We start from the raw sequence: 10,826 nt of genomic DNA on the forward strand, positions 1-10,826 counted from the left end.
GTCCAACTAGCCCAGTATTGTCTACACTGACCGGCAGCAGCTCTCCAGGGATTCAGAGGGGAGTGTTTGCCAGCCCTACCTGGAGCTCACTGAGCTATAAAATAAAATCCCATAAAATAATTGCCTCTGGGATATTAACTAGATGGCTTCAGAGCTACCAGTTTTGTACATTTAATCTCAAACACTTTCAGAAGCATGAGCATCTGCGTGCAGGAATTTATCCTTACGGCCCAATCCTCCAGGGCATAGAAAGCGATGACAACTACTATTAGTATTACTACTACCTATATACCACTGTTCAACAAAGAAGTTCGCATTGCAGTTTACATACCTTATTTAAGAGAATGTTTTCTTCGCCCATTGAGATTATCTGGGAGTTATTCACACAAGTTTGCTTCGCAGCAGATTCGCAAGATGTTTAATTTGGGGGATTAAATGGACAGTCCACGTAGGGTCGCCTCTGGAATCTCTGGAAGATCTTTTTCCTGTGTGTTCCAGCCAGCTTGCTCCAGGTTTTTCCTCCAACCAGTCACAAATCACATCACAGAGAAGAGGAGGCGATAGAGCTTTTTTGTTGTTGTTAGTTTGACAGCTACGGAGGAACAGAAGAATGGCATGACAAGTTCCCCAAAGCTGGATCCAACAGCAGGATGCTTAACCCTTGCCTTTGTGAGTGACTGCCCTCATGTTTCCCCCTCCACACACATGCACCAGACAATTTAAGAGGCAGGGAAGTTTAAAGCAGAAATCAGAGATTTATCTCTGTCATGAAGAAAATTGCAGGCTAATGAAATCAATTCAGACACAAAAGCTCAGGTTACATCCATTCTGCATATCTAAAGCCTATGTAAAATCCCCTTCATTGAGTTTTGAAAAACGCCAAATTACTGGCATGGCCACTGTCCTTAAAGTCAGAGTCTTCCTCCTTTCAGGTAAATACAGATATAACCTGTATTAAACCTGTGTTTTTAAGGGGGCCATCTTAAATTCAGGGTTGTCTTCTATTTGGATAAATACGGCATATTCAAAACCTCAATGGTACAAAATAATTTTAAAATGGGGTGGTCTTTATTTTCAGCCTTGTGGGCTGATAGCTATCATGTTAATATCCATCCCTAATGTGTTGGTTTCTCCGATTTAAATTTTGTAATTCTAGTTTACTATGCAATTGTATTTATGAAGTTAATCACAACGCTATAACAATTGTTATTTTGCTTTGTGCTTATGGTTGGCTGCCATATTTCACTCTGGTTTTCTTTTGTTTTCTTTTTGTGACACACAAGAAAAATCGCTTTGAAACACTGAAAAGCACCCAGTTAAAATAAATGAAATGCAGGTAATATCACAAAGAATAAACAACAACCATAGGTTTTATAATTTCCTTTCTATGGATTTTGAGTCATGTCCTCCTCTAAGGAGGGGCCTGACATTTCTAAAAAAGTTCTGATTTAAATTTTTTAAATGTGTAATTTAACTTACATATGTTCTGAGATGAAAATAGCTAGAAGAGTTAATGAATTATAGAACCTGTTAATGAGAACTTCTTTGGGCTAGGAGAAATAGCCAGTCTGGGAGTAGAGAAAATTTTAGTGGCTGGCTTTCCACACTGTAAACTCTAGTGGGAGCGATCGTGGAAGGGACCTTGAAGGTCTTCTAGACCAGCCCAGTACTGGAAACTGCTACAGCATCCTTGACAGACAACTATCCAGCCTCTGTTTGAAAATCTTCCGTGAATGAGCACCCCCCCCTCCCCGCACTGCATGGGGCAGACTGTCCCATCGCCAAACAGCCCTTGCAGTCCGGAAATTCTTCCTAATGTCTAACCTAAATCTACTTCCTTGTAATTCCAACCAGTGTCCCCTCTAACAGGGGTTCCCAGATGTTGTTGACTACAACTCCCAGAATCCCCAGCTGCAATGGCTTTTGCTTGGGGATTATGGGAGTTGTAGTCAGAGGCGCACCTAGGTAATTTTGGAACCCGGACCGAAAGGCCTTTGGAGCCCACCCGCTGCTGCAAGTTAAGCATCATCCCCCTACACACACACACACACACACACACACACACACACACACACCCATGACACACACAGTATTTTTAACACATGGGTTTTTGAGGGCCCAAACAGCAACTGAACTCACAAGAATGTAAGAATATAAAACTGGTCTATTGATGCAAATATGCACGCGCAGAAACATTTCAACACACAACTTAACGTCTCCCCATCCCACATATTTCTTTCTCCACTCCCCCTTCTGTCTTTAAAGTACCTGGCAGAGGACACAATCACACTCAGCTTCCTGGCGCAGTATGGACCAGGGGCAACCACAACACCCAGGACAGACAAAAGAGGAGTTGGGCGGGGCCCCGGGAGGTGTGAAGTCCAGAGGTTAGAGCACCTCTGGTTGTAGCAACAACATCTGGGAATCCCTGTTAGAGGGAATATTGATTCCAACCCGCTTCCTTCTTCGATGTGAGACCGGTTCCGATACTTGACAACAGCCCTCGTATCTCCCTTATAATTCTCTTCTCCTGGGGATTTACTGGGAGGCTTTACTGCGAACCCGAAGTTGTCCCCCCAAAAAGACTCAAATCGTGGATTTTTTTTACCCCGGATATAAATCAGGCCACACTCTAAAATGTGCAGTGAAAAGCCCAAATTGTGTGTGAACTGCTCCCCGATAACTCGGAGGGACTTCGTTCGGGGTAAATCTACCCGATATGTGAACGGACCCCTTTCATTCTGGAAGAGATACCAGTTGAAGGGCTTTAAAAGCCCCATGTGAAAAACTTCCAGGCTAAACGTACTTAGCTCCAACCCCCTTCCCATCTTAGATACTAAGAAGGGAGTCGAACTTCCCATGGCACAGGCTGACTGTGTGGGGAAAGAGGCCACAAGATTCCTCATTGCACTGTTTAACAGTGTGCTAATTTTGCAGAAGGGTTTGTGACAGGTGAGAACGGTCGGTTTGATCTGAGCTGTGAACACGCTGAACTGTCACATAGCATCTGTGTTTTAAGTGCATGTTTTTCAAATGGCAAAGACTCTTAAGATTTCAGCCTCAACAGACCAAAAGGGTTGGCCAGACGACTGTAAGTCATGTTACGTATTACCTCAAATGAGATCATTTGCCTTCAGGGTTCAGACCCTTGCAGATCCTGTTGCAGAAAGCCAACATCGGACCAGTTTGCACCACACATCTGCCCCTTACAGTCCCCAACTCTGACTGAAGCTATTCCTGAAGGTCCCTCCCTCAACATTTTTCACAATACAGAGCCATTACAATCTCTCCAGGGTGGCTTCCAGCTTCTTGAAAATTGCTTTCCCCCGCCCCCCACCCCCTGGAAGATGCAGGGTACAACAAAAGTGGGAAACCTTGTAGAAGAGTTGAACAGCATCCTTGGAGCCAGTCTGAGAGATAGGGGCGCTTTCCCTCGGCCAGTAAATTTCCCAGTGCTTAGAATGACAGGATTTCAGAATTGGAAGGGGTCTTGGAGATCTTCTAGATTGACCCCCCCCTCCTCAATGTAGGACACTGCTACAGCATCCCTATAGAATAAGAGAATCTGGGTAGAATTGTGTCTATAGAATTTTTGAGTCAGAAGGGACCCTAGAGGTCTTCTAGACCAACCCTCTGTGCAGGAAACTGCTATAACATCCCTGGCAGATGCCACACACCCTCTGCTGGAAAAGCTCCAACCAAGGGAAGCCCACCACTGCCTAAGGCAGACTGTTCCACAGTCAAACAGTTCCTACAGTGAGGAAATTGTTCATTTTGTCTTCCTAACTGTAAGAGCCTTTTGGCAGTGGAACAGCCTGTCACATGAAGTTGTAGGGCTGTATAAAACACAGTGCTGTTATGGATGCTGTTGAAGCTGCTGCCGCCTGCAGAGGCACAGAAAAAAGTTTTTAAATAAATAAATAAATAAATAAAAATACACCCACACCACCCCCTACCAAAACGTGAGGTGACTCCCCCCCCCCCGAGGTTTTCATCTTTGGGAGCTTAACAACAATGATGATCTAACCCAGGGCTGGGCAAACCTGGTCCTCCAGATGTGGTTGAACTACAACTCCCATCATCCCCAGCCATTGTGGCTGGGGATGATGAGAGCTGTAGTTCAACAACATCTGGAGGACCAGGTTTACCCAGCCCTGATCTAACCAGACACATATTTCTTACAAGTGAAATTCTATGTCCGTGTGTGTGTGTGTGTGTGTGTGTGCCCCTTATCAGTGTCCATGAACTTCTTCATACTCTTACGCATCCCAGCAGTTAAGCCAATGGTGAGGGAGGGCTCAGTTTACTCACCAGAAGCCAGAGTCCTCAAAGCCAATAGCTATGGAAACTTCAAGAACTGCTGCCTGTGTTTCCTTTTGTCAAACTTATCGATTTGGGGAATCAGTTGGCTAAACTATTATTTTTCTTATCAGTGCCCATTAACTTCTTCAAACTCTTTTACACATCCCAGCAGTTAAGCCAATGGTGAGGGATGGCTCATTTTACTCAACAGAAGCCAGAGTCCTCAAAGCCAATAGCTATGGAGGCTTCAAGAACTGCTGCCTGTGTTTCCCTCTGGGTTTTCTTTGTGTCGAAAGTATTGATTTGGGGGGTCAGTTGGCTAAACTATTATTTTTCCGCCATGCTCCATGTTCATCCCTTTAATCTGATACATCATGTTGCTTCCTAAGATCCTAGCAAGCGCCTCAAGAATTAACTATGCACATAACTATATACACACCGCGGCATCTTTCTTCTTGGTCCAGAAATGTGAAATCAGACGGAATCCATTTTGGGGGGGATCGCAGAGTTATCGTACAAGTCCTACGTCTTTTATGGACTCTTCAAGTGGGATTTGATCTTTGGGAACCAACCACTCAGCAGCTGATCTTTGAAAGCCTCTCTTATTATGGGTTGCCCTAGAAATGGGCACTTGGAATTGGTGTCTCCTTCTCTTCCACATATTCCATCATGACTGGCCATGACAAATGGTGGCTATCTGTCAGACAGCTTGCAAGTTACCAACCCATCTATCAAGAAAGGAATTAGAGGAGTCAGAGAGTGACAGTATATACTTACTAGCCTCAAGAGCAAGACAGGAAACAGAGAAAGAAACAGAATGCCACGCAGGTGCTAGAGCTGGTCGGGAAGTACATCATTCACATGAAATGGGGAAGAAGCAAGCTCCCAAAACACCGCCTTGCCATGGCATCTCTGCCATAATAAATAAGAACCCCTAGAGCCGAAATGCTTTTGCTGCCAAAATTTCTCCACTGCAAATTTCAGCATTGAATATTCAACAGATATTCTCTGACTATTCAATATTTGTCAAGTGATCATAGGAACACAGGAAGCTGCCAAATACCGAGTCAGATCATTGGTCCATCTAGCTCAGTATTGTCTACACAGACTGGTAGCAGCTTCTCCAAGGTTACAAGCCAGCGTGGTGTAGTGGTTAGAGTGCTGGACTAGGACCGGGGAGACCCGAGTTCAACTCCCCATTCAGCCATGAGACTTGCTGGGTGACTCTGGGCCAGTCGCTTCTCTCTCAGCCTAACCTACTTCACAGGGTTGTTGTGAGGCGAAACTTAAGTATGTAGTACACTGCTCTGGGCTCCTTGGAGGAAGAGCAGGATATAAATGTAAAAACAAACAAACAAACAAATGGTCAGGAGTCTCTCCCAGCCCTATCTTAGAGATGCTAGGGGAGGGAATCTGGGTCTTTTTGTGTACAAACATGCAGATGCTCTTCCCTGAGCGGTTCCATCCCCTGACTCCAAAGGGCTCATGATCTTAAAAAGAAATGTAAGATAGACCCCAGCAACAGCCACTAGAGGGATGCAGTGTTGGGGATGGATAGGGCTAGTTGCTCTCCCCCTGCTAAATAAAAAGAATCACCACTTTTTAAAAGGTGCCTCTTTTGTTCAGTTAGCAGGGGATGCTCCACTCCCAGGAAACCCCAGACTGATTGGATATACCAGTTTATGATGACCCTCTAGCCGAAGTGAAACAGCTCCGCTTTTTGTTCTTGTTGGTGTTATATTACTTGACATGCTGCTGCTCGAATATGCTCATTTTTTATGAATCTAATATGGATAAGCCTTACCCCAAACTGCTCAATGCTTCTCATAAAACTGCAGATGACGTCAAAATGTGCCATTTAAACAAATAAAAACATGATCACACAGACATAATTCAAGCATTATAAAACCATGACAATCACCAACATGAAGTATGCAGAAACCACTGCCTTGTTTGTGGGGAAGTCCTGCATCGCTTCCGAACTGATAGGCACAATATCACCCAAGGTCAATATTACAGCAGTTTATGATGCCAGTACTCTGTAGCGAAGACTCGATATTCTTAGCATTCAGGGGCAGGTCTAGAAGAAATAGTCAGGGGGAGCAAAGGGGTGACAAAGGATGTTATGAGGGGGTGAAGATTTTTGATCGACATTAAATACTTCTAGAAGTCAGGTAATTAATACTAATTTACCTTATTGATGAAGCTTGCTCGACATTTTCAAGCGTATTCAGAAACAGGCCAGATTCATCTTAGAAAATGTGGTCTTTTGGGATTCGGCCAAACCTTCCAATCTGCTCTCCAGGCAAATTTTCTCTTCCTGTCCAAGATCATGTGGCAAGAAAGACTGAGAAGGGGAGAGAGATCAGGACCAGGCGAGCTGAAATCTGCAGGGGGAGATGACCCTGCACTCGCTTTCACACATGGAGGGCCCTCATTCACACAATCAAAAACTATGTTCTACCCAGGTTTGGGAGCTGTGTGTGTTCCCAATTTTTGGTTGTGTGGAAGCCAGGTAGGAGGAAAACCTTGCTTCCACACAACCAAAAACTGGGAGCACACACAGCTCCCAAACCAGAGTAGAACACAGAGGGGTGATTCACAGTGTGGGGAAGGCACGAGGGAAAGACTGCTTTTACTTTAGCTTCGCCCCAGATGACCAAGCAGGTCCTCTTTGGTAGGGATGGGCACGAACCGGTTCGGCAGTCCTTTTGTGGACCGCCGAACCGGTTTGAAAGTTCGCCGGTTCGGCCAGGGGTTTACCTTTAAGGAGCAGGAAGGGTGCGCTTACTCCCTCCGTGTCTCCCTCACTGGCGCTGTCTGCAAAATCACTGGCGCGAGGTGGCAGCCTACCTCCTTGCTGCCCCGGGCAGTGTCAAACCAGAAGTGCCCCCTTGCTGCCGAACCAGCTGTCTCTGGTTCTGGGCACATCCCTACTCTTCGGCACATCTCCCACAGCCTTGCTCTGTGCAGCTCCATGAAGCACAGAGTAGGACAGAGGAATCCAGGGCCGTAACTTGTTGTTCTGGCCTCCGAGCATCTCTCAATACATGTAGCATGCATATTGTATTGGAGATTCCCCCCTCAAATGGGAGCTCTATGAGCCCGTCTCTGTGACTCCTCTCTGTGACTCCTCAGACTGCACACAGCTCGAAGAGTCACACGATACCTGGTAGCCAGATTAAGGGTGTGAGAGCACCCTTAACCTTAGCTACAAGCTGGATTTGTTAAGGGGGTTAGGCGAGCGTGGAATAGAGGGGCTCTGCGAGGATCATGCCACTTCTCACGACCAGCCTAACCAGAGAGCTGGTCTTGTGGTAGCAAGCATGACTTGTCCCCTTAGCTAAGCAGGGTCCGCCCTGGTTGCATACAAAAGGGAGACTAGAAGTGTGAGCACTGGAATTTATTCCCCTCAGGGGATGAAGCCGCTCTGGGAAGAGCATCTAGGTTCCAATTTCCCTCCCTGGCAGCATCTCCAAGATATGGCTGAGAGAGATTCCTGCCTGCAACCTTGGAGGAGCCACTGCCAGTTTGTGAAGACAATACTGAGTTAGATAGACCAATGGTCTGACTCAGTATGTGGCAGCTTCCTATGTTCCTATGTTCAACGGGTCATGAGAACAGCCTCAGTTTTTGATTGTGTGAATGACCTCTATGTCTGCCTGCCACTGAATTCCATGTCAATGTAATAACCCATAATACTGAAGTAATTTTACTTTTTAAGAAGTCTCTCACTGCAGGAGGTTCTCAAACATGGGCCCCCAGATGTTGGACTACAACACCAAAGGCCATGGTGGCTGAGAATGATGGGAGTTGTAGTCTAGCAACATCTGGGGCCCAAAATCTGAGAACTCCCATTTTAGTGAGTTTTTATGGAGCTGTGATGCATTTCGCCAATATCCTGTGCCAAAATCTGTCTCAGCTTGGCATTAATTTTGGAAACGTTTGGAAACAACAATGCTTCGGGCCTGACTAGATTACTCTAATATTTGCATATTTTGCTCCAGAATTTGGCTCCAAACAAATAGGAACACACACTGTGGTTTATTGCTCTAACATTTGCAGTCATTTTTCTCCTGTGGTGACTTCATCTTTTCAGTCTTTTCCTCATCAGTCAAATGTGCTCGGATGAGCAACCCATTTCTGAAAGAAGCCAGCGTGGCGTCTTGGTTAGAATACTGGACCCCTCGAAAAATTTAATGTGAGGCATAGGCCGTAGACAATTCAGACCTGCTGTCTCACCACATCTTTCCCCAAGGCGTTTAAGAGAATGCCTTCTTCCTCATGAATCCCACCGCCTATTAAGATCATCAAGGGAGGTACGGTTGTGGTTGCCACCAGATCAGTTGGTGGTGACTCAAAACTGGTTTTTTTCTAGGGTTGCCTCCAGACTTTGGAATGCACCCCGTAACAAAATTAGAGCCTCGCCTTCTCTTTCTTTTTTGTTTTTAAAGAAAAATCTGAATTCTGTTTAATCAGGCTTTTAATTTATAGCTTTGAGTTTTAGAGTTCTATCTAGATTTTAAATGGTTTTAATTGTGTTTGTGATTATTATTGCAGTATAGAAATTGAATAATAATAATAATAATTTATTATTATTCGATTTCTATACCGCCCTTCCAGAAATGGCTCAGGGCGGTTTACACAGAGAAATAATAAATAAATAAGATGGATCCGTCCCCAAAGTGCTCACAATCTAAAAAGAAACATAAGATAGACACCAGCAACAGCCACTGGAGGGATGCTGTGCTGGGGCTGGATAGGGCCGTTTGCTCTCCCCCTGCTAAATAAAGAGAATCACCATGGTAAAAGGTGCCTTTTTGTCAAGTTAGCAGGTGGTGTCATTGTTGTGGTGCTTTAGATTGTGAACCACCCAGAGATGTGCATATGGGGTGGTATAGAAATGTGCCAAACCAAACCAAACACAAATTCAATTCTGGCTAGACGGCATCTTGTCCAACGGCATTCTGGACTTGTACCCCCATGTTGTCTTCTTGAGATTTTATAAATGGGAAAAGCGACACATAATGCCAGGCCCTCTTCTCTCATTATGTAACTCTCCTAGCTGCAGATAGTACATCTCTTTGTTATATTTAATTATAGCTCTGAATCATATTTTACACAACCCGGGAAATGGCATTGCCACAGGAGGCCTTCTTTCACCGGCTTCTTTTATATACCTTAGGGGTTTTTTTCGGGGGGGGGGGGGATTTACAAGACAAATGAAATATGCATTGAATGTGGGTGGCTTAAAACCTGCTCTGCCTACTTGTGTCATAAGAGAGCCTTGGAGAAGAGCACTGATCTTTGCTGCCTCTCCTCCTTTTTCGTTACCATTATGAGGCTGCCAAAGCTGCTTTGGACAGCTTTCTTTTTCCCACAGGAGGGACGAGTAAATCTTTCCCCCCGAGCGAGATGTGACTGAAAAGGAACTTTCCCCCCAGGCCACAGAGGTGGCAGGAATAGCTTGTTAAGTGGCCTAAACATAGCAAGTGATCAGAATGCTTCAGAAAGGACCATGAAGGAAAATTGATGAGAAAAATTTCCATGGCTAGCAAATGGTACAGCCGGTAGAGGCTGAGACTGAAGGCTTTGGGGAGCTACTGTATATGTGTGTGGTCAAGCTGCCAGCACTAAATGGTGTCTTAGGGAGGAAAAGCCAGTCATAAAATGGCGTCTTGGGGGTGGGGCCTGCCACAAAATGGCGTCTTGGGGAGACGAAGCCTGTCACAAAATGATGTCCTGGGGAGGCGGTCTGCCCCAAAATGGCATCTTGGAGAGGTGGATTCTGTCACAAAATGGCAACTGGAGGAGGCCGAGCCTGTCACAAAATGAGCCTGTCACAAAATGGCGGCTCGGTGAACCATTTACATTGACAGAATGAGGTATTTTAACACCAGCTCCCATGAATTCTAGCAGAATTTTGCTGCAGGATAGGAGGGGAACAAGAGAGACTGCTCTGTGGAGAAAGAGACTGAAGGCAAATTAATGGACGAGATAATAAAAGCCACTTTGATTGCTAGGAGAGAGAGATTTAAAATGGTGTAGCCATGGCTACACTCAGCCCGCCAGTCAGATTTGCAGTATTGGCGGAAAGGGGAGGGAAGGAGGGAGGGAGGGAGGAGCTAAACCAAATGCCTGGAGAGAGACTTCAGATCGTGGGCTCTGGCGCTACCAGTAGCTTCCATGCTACCTCATGCCCATCCCTGGTACAGACGACAGTTATAAGAGGTTCAAATTATGTGGTAGAGCATCTGCTTTGAATGCAGAAGGTCCCAGTTCCCACTGAGTTATGGCCCCATTCCCTGGGTTTATATAGGAAGCTGCTTTATACTGAGTCAGACCATTGGTCCATCTAGCTCAGTATTGCTTGCCCTGACCGACAGCGGCTCTTCACGGTTTCAGGCTGGAGTCTCTCCCAGCCCAACCTGGAGATGCTGCCAGGGATTGAACCTGGGACCTCCTGCATGCAAAGCAGATACTCTTCCACTGAGCTACGGCTCCATCCCCAGGCACTGCTGGAC

The 10,826-nt window shown here is 45.6% G+C and overlaps 1 long non-coding RNA gene across 1 annotated transcript; it reads right to left on the reverse strand.

The window, feature by feature from the left end:
* Positions 1–340: 340 nt before the first annotated feature.
* On the reverse strand, positions 341–6,732 carry LOC128336672 (uncharacterized). Its single transcript, XR_008312035.1, has 5 exons — positions 6,496–6,732; positions 6,224–6,382; positions 4,742–5,030; positions 3,375–3,548; positions 341–592 (listed from the first exon to the last, which is right to left on the reverse strand). It is a non-coding gene; the product is annotated as an uncharacterized LOC128336672 (long non-coding RNA).
* Positions 6,733–10,826: the final 4,094 nt, after the last annotated feature.

Source organism: Hemicordylus capensis, chromosome 13, assembly GCF_027244095.1.
Source record: "Hemicordylus capensis ecotype Gifberg chromosome 13, rHemCap1.1.pri, whole genome shotgun sequence".
NCBI lineage: Eukaryota > Metazoa > Chordata > Lepidosauria > Squamata > Cordylidae > Hemicordylus > Hemicordylus capensis.